The sequence below is a fragment of the Sinohyriopsis cumingii genome, chromosome 10, assembly GCF_028554795.1.
Source record: "Sinohyriopsis cumingii isolate HCF-2022 chromosome 10, ASM2855479v2, whole genome shotgun sequence".
In the NCBI taxonomy this organism is placed as follows: Eukaryota; Metazoa; Mollusca; class Bivalvia; order Unionida; family Unionidae; genus Sinohyriopsis; species Sinohyriopsis cumingii.
Window position 1 is genome coordinate 22,823,761 of NC_142970.1, and position 12,851 is coordinate 22,836,611.

The 12,851-nt window shown below is 36.1% G+C and overlaps 1 protein-coding gene across 1 annotated transcript in view; it reads left to right on the plus strand.

The window, feature by feature from the left end:
- Positions 1–8,520, plus strand: part of LOC149789714 (uncharacterized) — a 40,472-nt gene extending 31,952 nt beyond the window's left edge. Inside the window, exon 11 of the mRNA XM_089973104.1 lies at positions 2,909–8,520. The gene's annotated coding sequence lies outside the window, so the exon portion shown is untranslated. The remainder of the gene's footprint in view (positions 1–2,908) is intronic.
- Positions 8,521–12,851: the final 4,331 nt, after the last annotated feature.

Genomic DNA, 12,851 nt, shown 5'->3' on the forward strand with positions numbered 1-12,851 from the left:
TGTTGGCTTCCTTATGTCAACCGACTTCATAAAAAATTGGCACACTTAAAAGTATTCAAAGTCAGTTTCCGTGATTGTCTTGCTTAGTAATAAAATAACTTTGTATTTGATATCATGTCGGTAAGTTTAAACAATGAGTTTATTGTCCGGTGCCAGTTGTGTTTATGTGTCACTCAGGATTAAATGTGTTTGCCACATGTAATCATAATGGATACAAGCAGGCATTAGTGTTCTTAGGATAAATAGCATACATAGTAATAACTTGCTTTAATAATACCTTGTAAACCACGATAGCAAATAAAATATCACTTGCAATCACAGCGAATTTATTTTCAAATAATGAATCCATTTGTGAGATACCGTGGTATAGTTAAAATGGATACAATACAATCTTGACTTTTTGCACCGTGTAACATATCATAACGTCAATGGCAGGTGCCTAACGATAATCGCGTGATAGTCCAGTCTCATTTGCGACTTTGTTATTTAACATAAGCGATACACACTACAAAAATGATGCATACGCCAGCAAGCATCTGCTACATGTATAGAGTTCGTGGATATATTTGTTTTATAATTTCGCATGATAAAAATATAAGTAATAAATGATAATAGTGCATGGTTACTTTCATTTTATTTTCAAAATATGTGTTTTGTATCTATTATTGTGTACCATGCAGTGGGGTGGGTGGGAGTGGCACAACTTCAACACAAAACTATTTCGTTTCTTAAGCCATGGGACATATACCTTGATGAAAACATTATACCATAAGTTCTGGGACAGGAACAAAAGTAAGCATATTATCGTATCAAGGTATATACGGTAAAAATTATTATGATTATTTTAAACATTACTATTTTATATCTGCAGTAACATTACTGTACTGTAATATTGTATTCGACATATTTACTTATTCCCTTTTCTATCCCCCTTCTCATGTGCAACATAGAGCTTTGTATCCCGTAGGATGACTGAGGACGTTCGCATCCTGCACTCTATTCAATCCAGTTTCAAACAACTTGTTGTGGTAAATAGTTTATTTTGGAAAAAGAAATGCCCATGTTGTCACATCATCACTATTTTGAATACATCCATATGCAACTCAGTACACAATAATTGCTGTTAAAAAGAAAGAATGATCGCATGATGTATTACATATACATTTACGTGGATAAATTAAACACTTGAATAGATAGGTTGTATAAAGGGGATAACTGTACGTCATATCCGTTTTTGGCTTGCGGAAACTACAAAGAGACTTATGTCCAATTAAACCAGTTTTTGTGCGTGCATGCATCACAAATGCGGTGTTTGTTTAATAACTATAATAATATCACAAGTTTGTACAATATAAGTGGTCAGTGACCTTTAATTTGATTCCATTTCTTGAAACTAAAAGATGTAATAGATTCGAATACGGACAAAACAAACTTAAATTATTTTGAATTGATATTCCTCGTCTGTTCTACCATTACAATAAAAAGGATTTTAATTTCAGACATGTTATCTGTCCTTTATTAATTTAAATAATAATAACTTTATAAAAATCTGTATCGATTAGTAATATCATGTATGCAAAAATGTCATTTTGGTGTTTTTGTTAGTGTTTATAAATTTAAGCCAGTTTAAATCCATTATTGATAGACGTTTTATCAGAGGAAGGTTAATATTTTGTTTGAAACTGGTGGTATGGTTTGCTTTCAAATAGGAAAGTATCCACACTTCTTTTAAAGGGTGTATTTTAACTGTGTAAACACGGTGTATAGTTTGTCTATATGATAGTTACACCACATTCCAAGCCAGAGGTTATCCACATGTCTTTAAGACGGACTCCTCTTATGTAAACAATCCATATTATAGTAATGTGTACAATAACTGCAATACATTTTGGGACATAGTTATACCATTGCACGAAAATCAGGTTTGCGCCTCAGTAAATGCAACAAAAAAATTAGGTGTCCATGGGCATGTTAGTAAGTATATGCGATAATCCTGAAATCACGATGGTGTAGATGTGCATGTCCATACATAAATGTGCTCATCCATCAATCACGTTGGTGTCCATGTACATGTACATCTGTACGTATGATCATCAATTGATCACCATGGGTCCGTGGGCATATGTTCATCCAGCAATCACGTTGGTGTCCATGTGCATGTCCATTTGTACGTATGATCATCAATCGACCACTATGGGTCCGTGGACATATGTTCATCCAGCAATCACGTTGGTGTCCATGTACATGTCCAGGTGTACGTATGATCATCAATTGATCACCATGGGTCCGTGGACATATGTTCATCCAGCAATCACGTTGGTGTCCATGTACATGTCCAGGTGTACGTATGATCATCAATCGACCACTATGGGTCCGTGGACATATGTTCATCCAGCAATCACGTTGGTGTCCATGTACATGTCCAGGTGTACATAACATCATCCGGCAATTATTTTGTAGTCCCTGTGCACGTCAGTATGTACACGTAACCATCCAGCGATCACTTTGGTGTCCGTGTGCATGTCAGTATGTACACGTAACCATCCAGCGATCACTTTGGTGTCCGTGTGCATGTCAGTATGTACACGTAACCATCCAGCGATCACTTTGGTGTCCGTGTGCATATACAATAGGCATATGATCATTCGTATTATGCTGACAGATCAATACTAAAAGTGTTTAGATATAGTTCAATATTAATGGGGTTTTATATACTTTTTTGTTAAATATAGGTTCAACGGTAAGAGAGTAATATGTTCAATTAGTACAAAATTCCGATTAAATCGGCATAAATTCGATTGCATTACCATTCGAAGGTTCTAACCTAGTTTAGTTTGTGTTTGCATCAGTTTGTTTCGTTACTATATTTATTTCTGTGACATAAGTGTCTTTCTTTCATATTATACAGATGAAGTATTTGATGCAGAGTGCAGATCGATGGTCCTAAGATGCCTTGATGTTTGATGCTTACAGCGGTGCAAGGTCTGAAGATGCTCTCTGCTACATTTATTGTACATTAAGTCTCATTCTAGACAAGAAACACAAGATACATTGGAAAATATGGGACAATAATATGGAAATCCAATGATGGATTTTTTGTTTCAACTAAGTTGACGCAATGTGAGGCGTATGACATTATTAAACGTGTTTGTCAAATCTATTTATAAACTATCATACATTTTGTAAGCAAACAGAAATGTAGACATACATATATCTGGTACGAGCACAGAACATGTTCTTTATTAACGTGTATGTTCAGATTAAACCAGTCTACATACAACTACCAGACATACTAAAACAGTTAGTCCCATGTTATGTCTTGCGTACAAGGTGGGTACTGTCCTGTTGGAAAAAAATATGAAAGACGAGATTAATCAAATCCATTTCAAAATACAGCAACAGCCTTGATGTCTGATGGCCATGAATTACTTAATGATGAACACAAATTTATATTGACCATAAATTGGTTAATGATGGACTACATTTCCAAGAGTAGCTATTCTGCAGCCAAATATATCAGCAAGTGACAATGTTATTTGCTTGTACATAACGTCAAGGAACATTGTCTATAGCCAATATCATGCAAATCGCTGATTGATACCTTGATCTTTCTTTAGTAATATAATGACAGAACAATATAGATAGTGCATACTTGAATATTTATACTATTGTGTCACGATACAAGTTGATCTGCCCTCCGTCCTGAAGTAAGATAATGACACGATAAGGATGACCCTTACCTGATGTAGTAACAGCACGATAATGATGACCCTTACCTGATGTAGTAACAGCACGATGAGGATGACCCTTACCTGATGTACTAACAGCACTGACGGCTCTTCCTTGCATTTATATGCTGACGTAATGACAGAACACTACAGATTGCATTTCTTTGAGTTTCCATGCTGATGTAATTACAGCACAATACAGATTTCCCTTTCTTGAAGTTCTCCCTTAAATACATTTCAGTATCATATAAACGTTAAGGAAATAAGCCCTAATACCTCCTGAAGCAAAATCTTCCATCCTAATTATGTCTATTATATAATAATAATAATAATAATAATAATAATGATAATAATAATAATAATGAGGAGAACTTTGCATAGCACTAATCTTTAGAAGTTCTAAGCGATTTACAACATTAGACAACACCTGTAAGATAAAAAACATATACTAATATTATTACAAAAACAAACACCATGACATTAGAAAAACAAAAAATAAAAATAAAAAACGTGCTGAAAATATTTCAGGTATGAAACATTATTAGGTCTTTAAGTTTGTTCTTGCAGTCGAAATAAGTGAGTTTTGAGAGCCCTCTTGAAAGTGATCACTGACTTCGTGTCTAAGTTCAGTGGGCAATTCATTCCAAGTTGCTGGGCCTTGATATGCAAAAGAACGCTGTCCATATGATTTTGTTTTCATAGTGGGAATAAAGAGCATACGATTGTCAGAAGAGGAGCGTAAATATCTTGCTGGTGTGTACACATGGGTGAGTTAGGATAGGTATGTTGGACTAGAGTCCGACAGTGAAACATAGCACAGAGAACAAATTTTGTTCATAACCTCCCATGCCGCATACAGGTGGTGCCATTTTAAAGCATTCTATGTAAATTTGACAGGTTATAATTCAACTAGCCTACATAACATCTGCTGGATGTTGTGTTATATTCCTCAGTCCACTGAGGATTACATTCTTTCAGACTTATTACATCTTTTTCTACAGGAATTATGCTTTATTATGTTTGTTTGGGTTTTTGTTTGGATTTTTATTTTAAATTTCGACATTATCTATATGAATTGCCTTCAGCAACGTGGACGATCGCTCTGAGCTATCTGACCGCATGGCTATCACTTGTATATCATAATATAAAACCGTGTTTGTTGTTAAAGTTTGCGCACAATGTCTAAAACCCCTATCAAGGCTAGTGTATGATATTGTTACCGTTGTTAACTATTATTATTATTCAGTTCCTTTATTCCATTGTCATTTCATAATATAACAATGACGATGAAGTGTACAAATGAAGGCCAGAGGAGATTCACATGATCCATGAATCGTCTGTACAAAATGTACATCGTAAGCTTCATACAGCACATGCACAAATTGATCAGATAGTCCAGATGGTCCATAGTACTAAGGGAAAGCTTCAAAGCACAAGAAGCGACGAGAAAAATGAACGTCGGAGAGCACTAATGTATTGAGCATTCCTAGGCATAACGGATGTCTCACATTCGTTATGTCGTCAACCGTAAGTATGATTATTATTTGTTCTATTCTTAATTCCTTTCTCGATTGAGAACATGACACTGACGACGAAGTGTATGTGTGGTACACCATGAGGCGACAGAGTTGATTATTTCTGGCCAAATTATTCTGTCATTTTGTCGTCGCCTACCCCAGCCTAGAGTACTAAAAATGTGGGGAGATTTCATCCCAATTCTAGGCAGATAAGTTGACATAAGTCCCCGTCCCCCACATGTCACAGCATGGCCTTAAGATCTTTAAGTAAATGCGCATGGGGTTACTCAATGAAAATGAATGAGCTGTATCGTCTAGGTGCATCTCATTTTTTTCTGCACCGGGTAACAACCTACCGTCCAGCCATCCGGACTCGATCTATACCGTTCGGTGACAATAATGTTTTCAGATTATACTTTACAACGTATCTTCAAGATTTGACGGGGTTCTAGCGGATAGGTCCGATACTCAATAAAACTGAATGAGCCGTATCGTCTAGGCGCACCGCAGTTTTATGCCACACCGGTTACCGACCAACCGTCTAGCCATCCGCACTCTATCCATACCCTCAGTGCCCTTAAGGTTTTTATGTTATACCTTACATCAAATCTTCAATATTTGACGGGGTTCTAGTGGATAGGTCCGTCCGTTCATCAATATTTACAACTTAAATCGTAATTCCGCTGTCTACACTACCGGCTGTATGACCGACTCCACTGACAAATGTTGTTTTCTACAAGTGATCCATACCGATCGACAACTATATTCTGCAGATACTGTTCGCCATTTACTCACGGCTTACACTTTGGAACAGTACCTTGACAGACTTAGAGAAGATGACCTTAAGACGTGTATAACTCTTGGTGTGCATTATATGGATGTAGATCTTGATCATGACTAGAGTGACCCACATAGAGGGTGCAGGGATAAACATGATGATAGCTCATACAAGATCCGTCGTGAAGAGGACTGAGCGTAGCTGTAAAGATGCTGCAGAGGAAATTTATTGGGTGCTGTCTAAGTCACTATGGTGATCACCTCTCTTCTATGCCAGCATACAGGGTCAATGCCTCGGCGCATATTGACGATGAGGAAGAATGTTTATCACTGGCATCGATCAACTCAGTTTTATCGTTCATTTTAGTCAAATTCCAGAGTCCTTTATATCTGGAACAAAACTCATTATCGCACCTATTCTTCAGATCCCCCCTCCCGGTTAGATAAGAATTACGTCGGAGTCAATATATATTTGCTCACTTACTCTAAGATGGATAAAGGATGTATACATGCCACTTCAAAATTCGTTCGTTTTCATGTGGCTACATCATTCTGTCCGGCTGGCAAGTAACACGCCTGCGAGTCAACTATTATAATATACAAGATTAGTATCATGCAATGGCGATTGATTTGAATTCTCCCGCTAACCTGGTATATGTGTTACGGAACTCGTGTCTATGCTTTTCCTCTACCTAGCCTCATTACTTCCTGACCCTGCAAACCACACCCTTCAGATCGCGTCTGCTGTTCGACGGTGGGATAGGGGAAATACGTACATGGGAATTCCAGAAACGGCCCCGTCGTTTCTATACACAAAAATCACATTATAAATCATCTGCCACTCCACCTCAAATACAGAATAAAAAGAAACGAAATAGTTTTTCATATCTAGCCCAAGGACAACCGCGATCCCATCCCTATACACGGAGACAAACTGCTGATTAGTCTCAGATACAGTTATCTCTAGAAAATTGGAAATAAAGCTTCTCTATCTGCAAGTCTCCCTGCTGTGGACAATTATCCGGTAGGTGCAAAGCTCTTGTTCTTCAAACAATTTTGGACCGATCTCTTACCTCAAGACGGACGGGTGATCCAAATGAATCAGAGGAACTTCTGAGGTACTATTTGACTTGGTGAGAGTCCTCTTTTATAACACGAGATCCAGTCGCTTATCGAGAATCGGGAGGATGAGATTTTACGCAATCCACAAGCTCCGGGTCTCACATTAGTTATTCCTAGTTATAAAGGCCAATGACAAAACTCAAATCATTCATGAATATCAGTCATTTAAATCAATGTATCCGGCCACATAAATGCAAGATTGAGATTGCCAGCTGAGTCTGCTTATGATATTGGACGATCTTTGTCATGCCATGGACGATCTTCGTCATAACAAAGACCTCTCTGATCGTACTGTCTGACTTTAACTTACGTAGGACTAAATCATTCACAAATGGTTATAAGACACAATTGGCATCAGCACAACCTGTGGAAGAACACCATGTGCAGCTTTGTGGTAAGATAAGCACATTATTTCTTATTTCTTAATACAAGTTGTGTTACCCGCAATTAGAAGCGTTAGTTAACCTCCATACGGGAAAGCCAATATTATCCTCTCAGTGACCGCCAGGTATGAAGGTTAGATGCTCAATATTTCCTCCGCATATTATCTATTCTCCTAACGTTTACGGGATTGGGAAACGTAATGGAAGGTGAAAGTAAATTGTAGTAAATTGCTTCTTCTAGAATACTTACCCGATCATATTACTTTAGATCGCCCCAGCCCACTTGCAAAGAGCATCCCGTTACACGATCTTCGGCTCATCTTTAAGTTGATGCCACCTGTAGGCGGCAAGTGGACATAAAGTGAAAGATTTGATGCCCTTTGTCTATATATTATAGAGAGAAAGATCCATTTTTGGTTTGGGGAGAGTAGTGTTGCCTATATTCCTAATATTTATGTTTTCGGGTAAGTATCCTGGGAGAAACACAATTTACTGAAAGATTTGCTTTATATGGTGATAAAATGACAGCACAATGCAGATGGCCCTCCCATGATCTTCTTTTATGATGAAGTAGTAACATCAACATACAGATAACCCCTATATTGTGTAAATAGCATGTGTTTACGAATAACATTTTGTGTAAATAGCATGTGTTGTACAAATATTATATATTTTGTGTAAATAGCATGTGTTGTACAAGATATCACAGATGATGTATAACTTGCCTATGGTGTAGAAATAGCATTGATAGCATGTGTTGTACAAATAACTCAGATATAGTGAAAAACACGTTTTGTACAGACAGGACATATGTGTAAATACCATAGGTATTATGTTAGTAGAATGTGTTGAAAATGTGATGGATATTTAAATAACAGATATATTGTAAATATAATTTAAAATTATAAAACCATGTCACCTTATTATTAGTAATTGTATTGTTGTCAGATACGCAACAACTGGTATCCTTGACATTTTGATGCCATTTTTCAAGTGCTGAACATATAAATAAAACTTCAGTAAATATCATATACGTTTTTCATTCCCCAGACATGCTGATAAAAGCGGCTGAAAATCGTTTGGGTCTCTAAAGAGCTCTGAATGTCTTGCTGACAGCTTTGTTCTCCAGTTTTGCATCGAATCATATTCAAAATAATCTGCAAAGGACAAAGCAATCCTTGCATATTCAGTAGTTTATATTGGTTTTCTGATTTGATTCGTAATAATGTGAAATAAACAAAAGTTATATAACACGGAGAAGGACATTGCCTTGGATTTATGAAGGAATTTTGATAAGAAAAACTAAAAAGAAAACTATTTCATACAGGTGTTAAAGGATATGCAACTCCTAAATCTACATAATTTATCAGATCTTACCAATGACGGCGAATTTCATCAAATTTGTCGACTGGAAACAAAGCCTTGCCCTTGCAAATAGTTCGATCAAGTCTGTAACAAAACCCCCATTTGGTTTGAAACACCAACACGTTAACAGTGCTAGAAAGACCGGGCGACAACAAAGTTAAAAATTATAAATTTATTATTGAGGATTTTTGTTTTTTAAAGTTGGCAGCTGGGCATACACAAACGGGAGAATGAGAGAATACTATAATTACGAATTACGGACTGCACACTAATATTAATATGGTTAAAATACGACTACTGATCCGGAAGACTATGCTCCTAGGAAAACAGTTGGTGCATTAATCTTGCAAATTGTATAGGGGCTTTTCATTTTTGAAACATTATCATCGCCCTGTATCAAACACTCGTTTTGAGGCACTTATCCTGCAGAAAAATGTTTTTATTGTCCTTGGATCCGGTCTCTTCAATTTGTAAATCTTCACAGCTCCGTAAGAACTTTAATAGAGCTACACCGGTTTCTACCACAAGTAAGGGCATTCAGAATCAAACTGGATACAGCTACATAGGATCTGTGTGAATCGAAATTGGCCTATTGCCCCGTTTCATTGATATATATGATATTTGGTATGCAAAATAATAAAAACAAAATTAATAAAATAATGAGGCATCAAAGGTGATCCTAAACGTAAAGATGAATTAAGAAATAACAAAGTATGCAAATGTAATAGCAAAAATAGCTAGACATATAAATCTAGCATTCATTAAAATGTGTGCATTTTATTATTCCATGTTGTACACGGATTTCAGTAATTTTCAAGTGCCAACATCGTCAACGTTTACTGTCACTACTGTATAGGGTTTAATGGTACGTCAGAACAATCTTGGCTATTCAGTGCCGACTATAAGCAACATTTAAAAACTATGAGGGTAAAAATTTCATAAAGTAAGTTTGATGATAACCCATTCAACATAAATGTAAACGTTAAGTTAAACATAAAACAAATGGTAAACAGTAAATTAAAAAAATGAACATAACAAGAGAAAGGTATACAAACAACTAAATGGAAATTGATGGACAAACAATTGTATAACCAGGCAAAACACATTTAAAGCCGGAAAGCAATATCCAGGAAACTGCTTCAAAACATTTATAAAATCAATAATGATGCATTAGTAAGATGTATAACGCGATAAATTGGGTCAGTATGATGTCGGTTTAGGTCTAAACAGCCATGTTAACTTTCTTATCACTACTCCTTCTGAATAGATAATCATATAAGCATGTAGTATGTGGCATAAAAAGCTTCTTTTTATATAAGACTGTCTATGTTTATGTCTATATAATCAATTTGTTATTATTGTGGCAACATTTTGTAATTTCTGGAGTTGTCTCCCTTGCATATAGCCATGGTACTTCTCAGATTTGGTGAACTAAAATCTGAATAAGTTCCATTTTATTAACTTCAAACAAATTCTACTACATGTGTGACTATAATATACTTTGCAGTTAATTTAAAATGTGTTTAAATTATTGCAAATTTATATTTATTTCTTGTATTATATGGACTTTATATTTTAGGAGAGAAAATTGACAAACTTTATAAACTTTTCTCTTATTCTCTTTTTATCAATTGACCAGTTTCACAATACCTGAAAATAATGCTCTCAGATTCTCTTGCAAAACCATTCAATTCATAAATGAGGCACTCACTGATGAGAGATTTACAAACAATCAAAATCTTATGTGAGAAGTATACATATACATATACATATACACATATATATATATATATATATATATGGCATGGAAAAAGAAAATGAAACGTTTACTGCTGTTGAGCTGCAATACTTGTCGGAGAATATAAACCGAGTAGGTTTTGGATTAAATGAACCCAAACACAATGTGTGAAAAATGGAAATTTATTAAATGAATTAATAAAGAAAAATATGTATGGTGTATAAATACAATGATTTTCTCACGCTCTCAACATATAATTGACACTATCACTCGACACAAACATTCACACATTGAAAATAAACAAAAGAATATGAATTCAGTATGAAATACAGATCCAAGAAACCTCATGGACTGCAGATACGTATTATAATCTACAAGAGAGATTCACATAATCTCAAATATGGAATCCGATTAAGATTCAAAATAATCTTATGATATTCAAATGTGTCTCAAATAATGTTTTAAACTGTAGAAGAGATTCGCATAATCTCTTGGAACACAAATAAGATTCAAAATAATCTTGTGAACACAAAACTGCACCTAACTGGAACTACAATTGAACCAAAGTTATGCTTCTAAACACTTGTACAGTCGTACGATTCCTTTGGTTGGCCCACACTTTTATCGGCCGCTCACACACTTCACGGATCCACCACATGTACAGTCATGCCTATACACGCGTACAGACAGCATACAGGCCCCTTGAATTAGTTACGTCTACGTCCGTAGCTCCATCACATGTACAGACATACGTACATACATATCGACAGCACGCAGCCCTAAATACCCTGGAAACTCCAGACAGCTCTAAACAGATTCAGATAGCTCTAGACAACTCTAGTCAGTCTAGTCATAATCACAGTCAGCTACAATAAAACCAAACTGATCATAATAATAGTTTCTGTAAAATCTCAAGATATATGCTAATACATTAACTAGTGACTTGTACTTCAAAGTTCAAATCTGCGCTGTAATAAATTCACTATTAAGCGATAAGACATTGCTCACCGAATATGCTTCGCATATCAAATGAAATATAAATTTAACACTTACCCCTATGGCTGGAGAACAATGGAGAGCGTACCCTCCTTGACGAGATCCAAAAGCGACCAGTGTGTCGGTTATAAATTGATATTCCTTAAATCCATTTGAGAGTGAGTAATACTCAGGGTAAAATACCCGTGCATATCATGTTTTAAATGTCCCTCGCAGCAAGTAATTTCCGGCGAGGTACATGTAAATACAGTCGCTTATCTGGAAAAACACTTATTCACCCTATATAAAGTTGTGCTCCTGTACAACGGAAAATAGTCATATAGTTTTAAGGCAAAACCAAGTTATTTTTTTTTGCCTAATTATGTGACAATACTCTAAAGTCAAAGTGCTTAGACACGATCTGCCACTACCATTACACTGGAACATTTCATGGAAGCTGGTGTCAAATACTGTCATCAACTGTAGACACCAGAGATAAAGATATAAAGGTTGATTCACCACAGGATACTCTTTAACTTCTTCAATGCTGAACCAAAATAACATACCACAAAAAACCGATACTCTGACAGAAATTTGTTGTTTACCCTAGTTTTGAGTTACAATATATTTTAGCATGTAGGAAGAGATTAAACTGTGATTCCTGTAATGATGTAGGTAATGGCAGAAACGGCTTTTAAACTACTGAGTCACCTGAGAAATGGGAAATGGAGAAATGTGTGTGTGTGTGTGATTTGGATTTTTTACGAAGCTTTTAACAATTTTTCAGTCATATCGCTACGATGTCTGCAGTGTGGCACCTTATAGTGATGTCTAGCACTGGTGCATCATGCCGCAGACATGTCACATGATGTCCCAACCAGTCACTTTATCCTGACACTGGGCCGACCAGTACTAACACTAACATCTTAATGCTGAGCGTCATGCGCGGCAGCTGTTAGTACCATGTTTATAAGTCTTTGGTATGACTCGGTCGGGGATCGAACCCACGACCTCCTGCATCCGAGGCGGACGCTCTAACCACTAGGCCACCGGAGCGGATGGAAATGGAGAAAAAGGTACAAACTGTACAAGTTGCAATATTGAACCTTGGAATTCATAGCTCAGTATATGTCAATGTGCTTACAAGTGCATGTGAGTATGATTACAAATACTTGAGTGTACTTACAAATACATGTGATTTGCTTACAAATGTGATGTTGTTTATACATACATGTAAGTGTGCTTA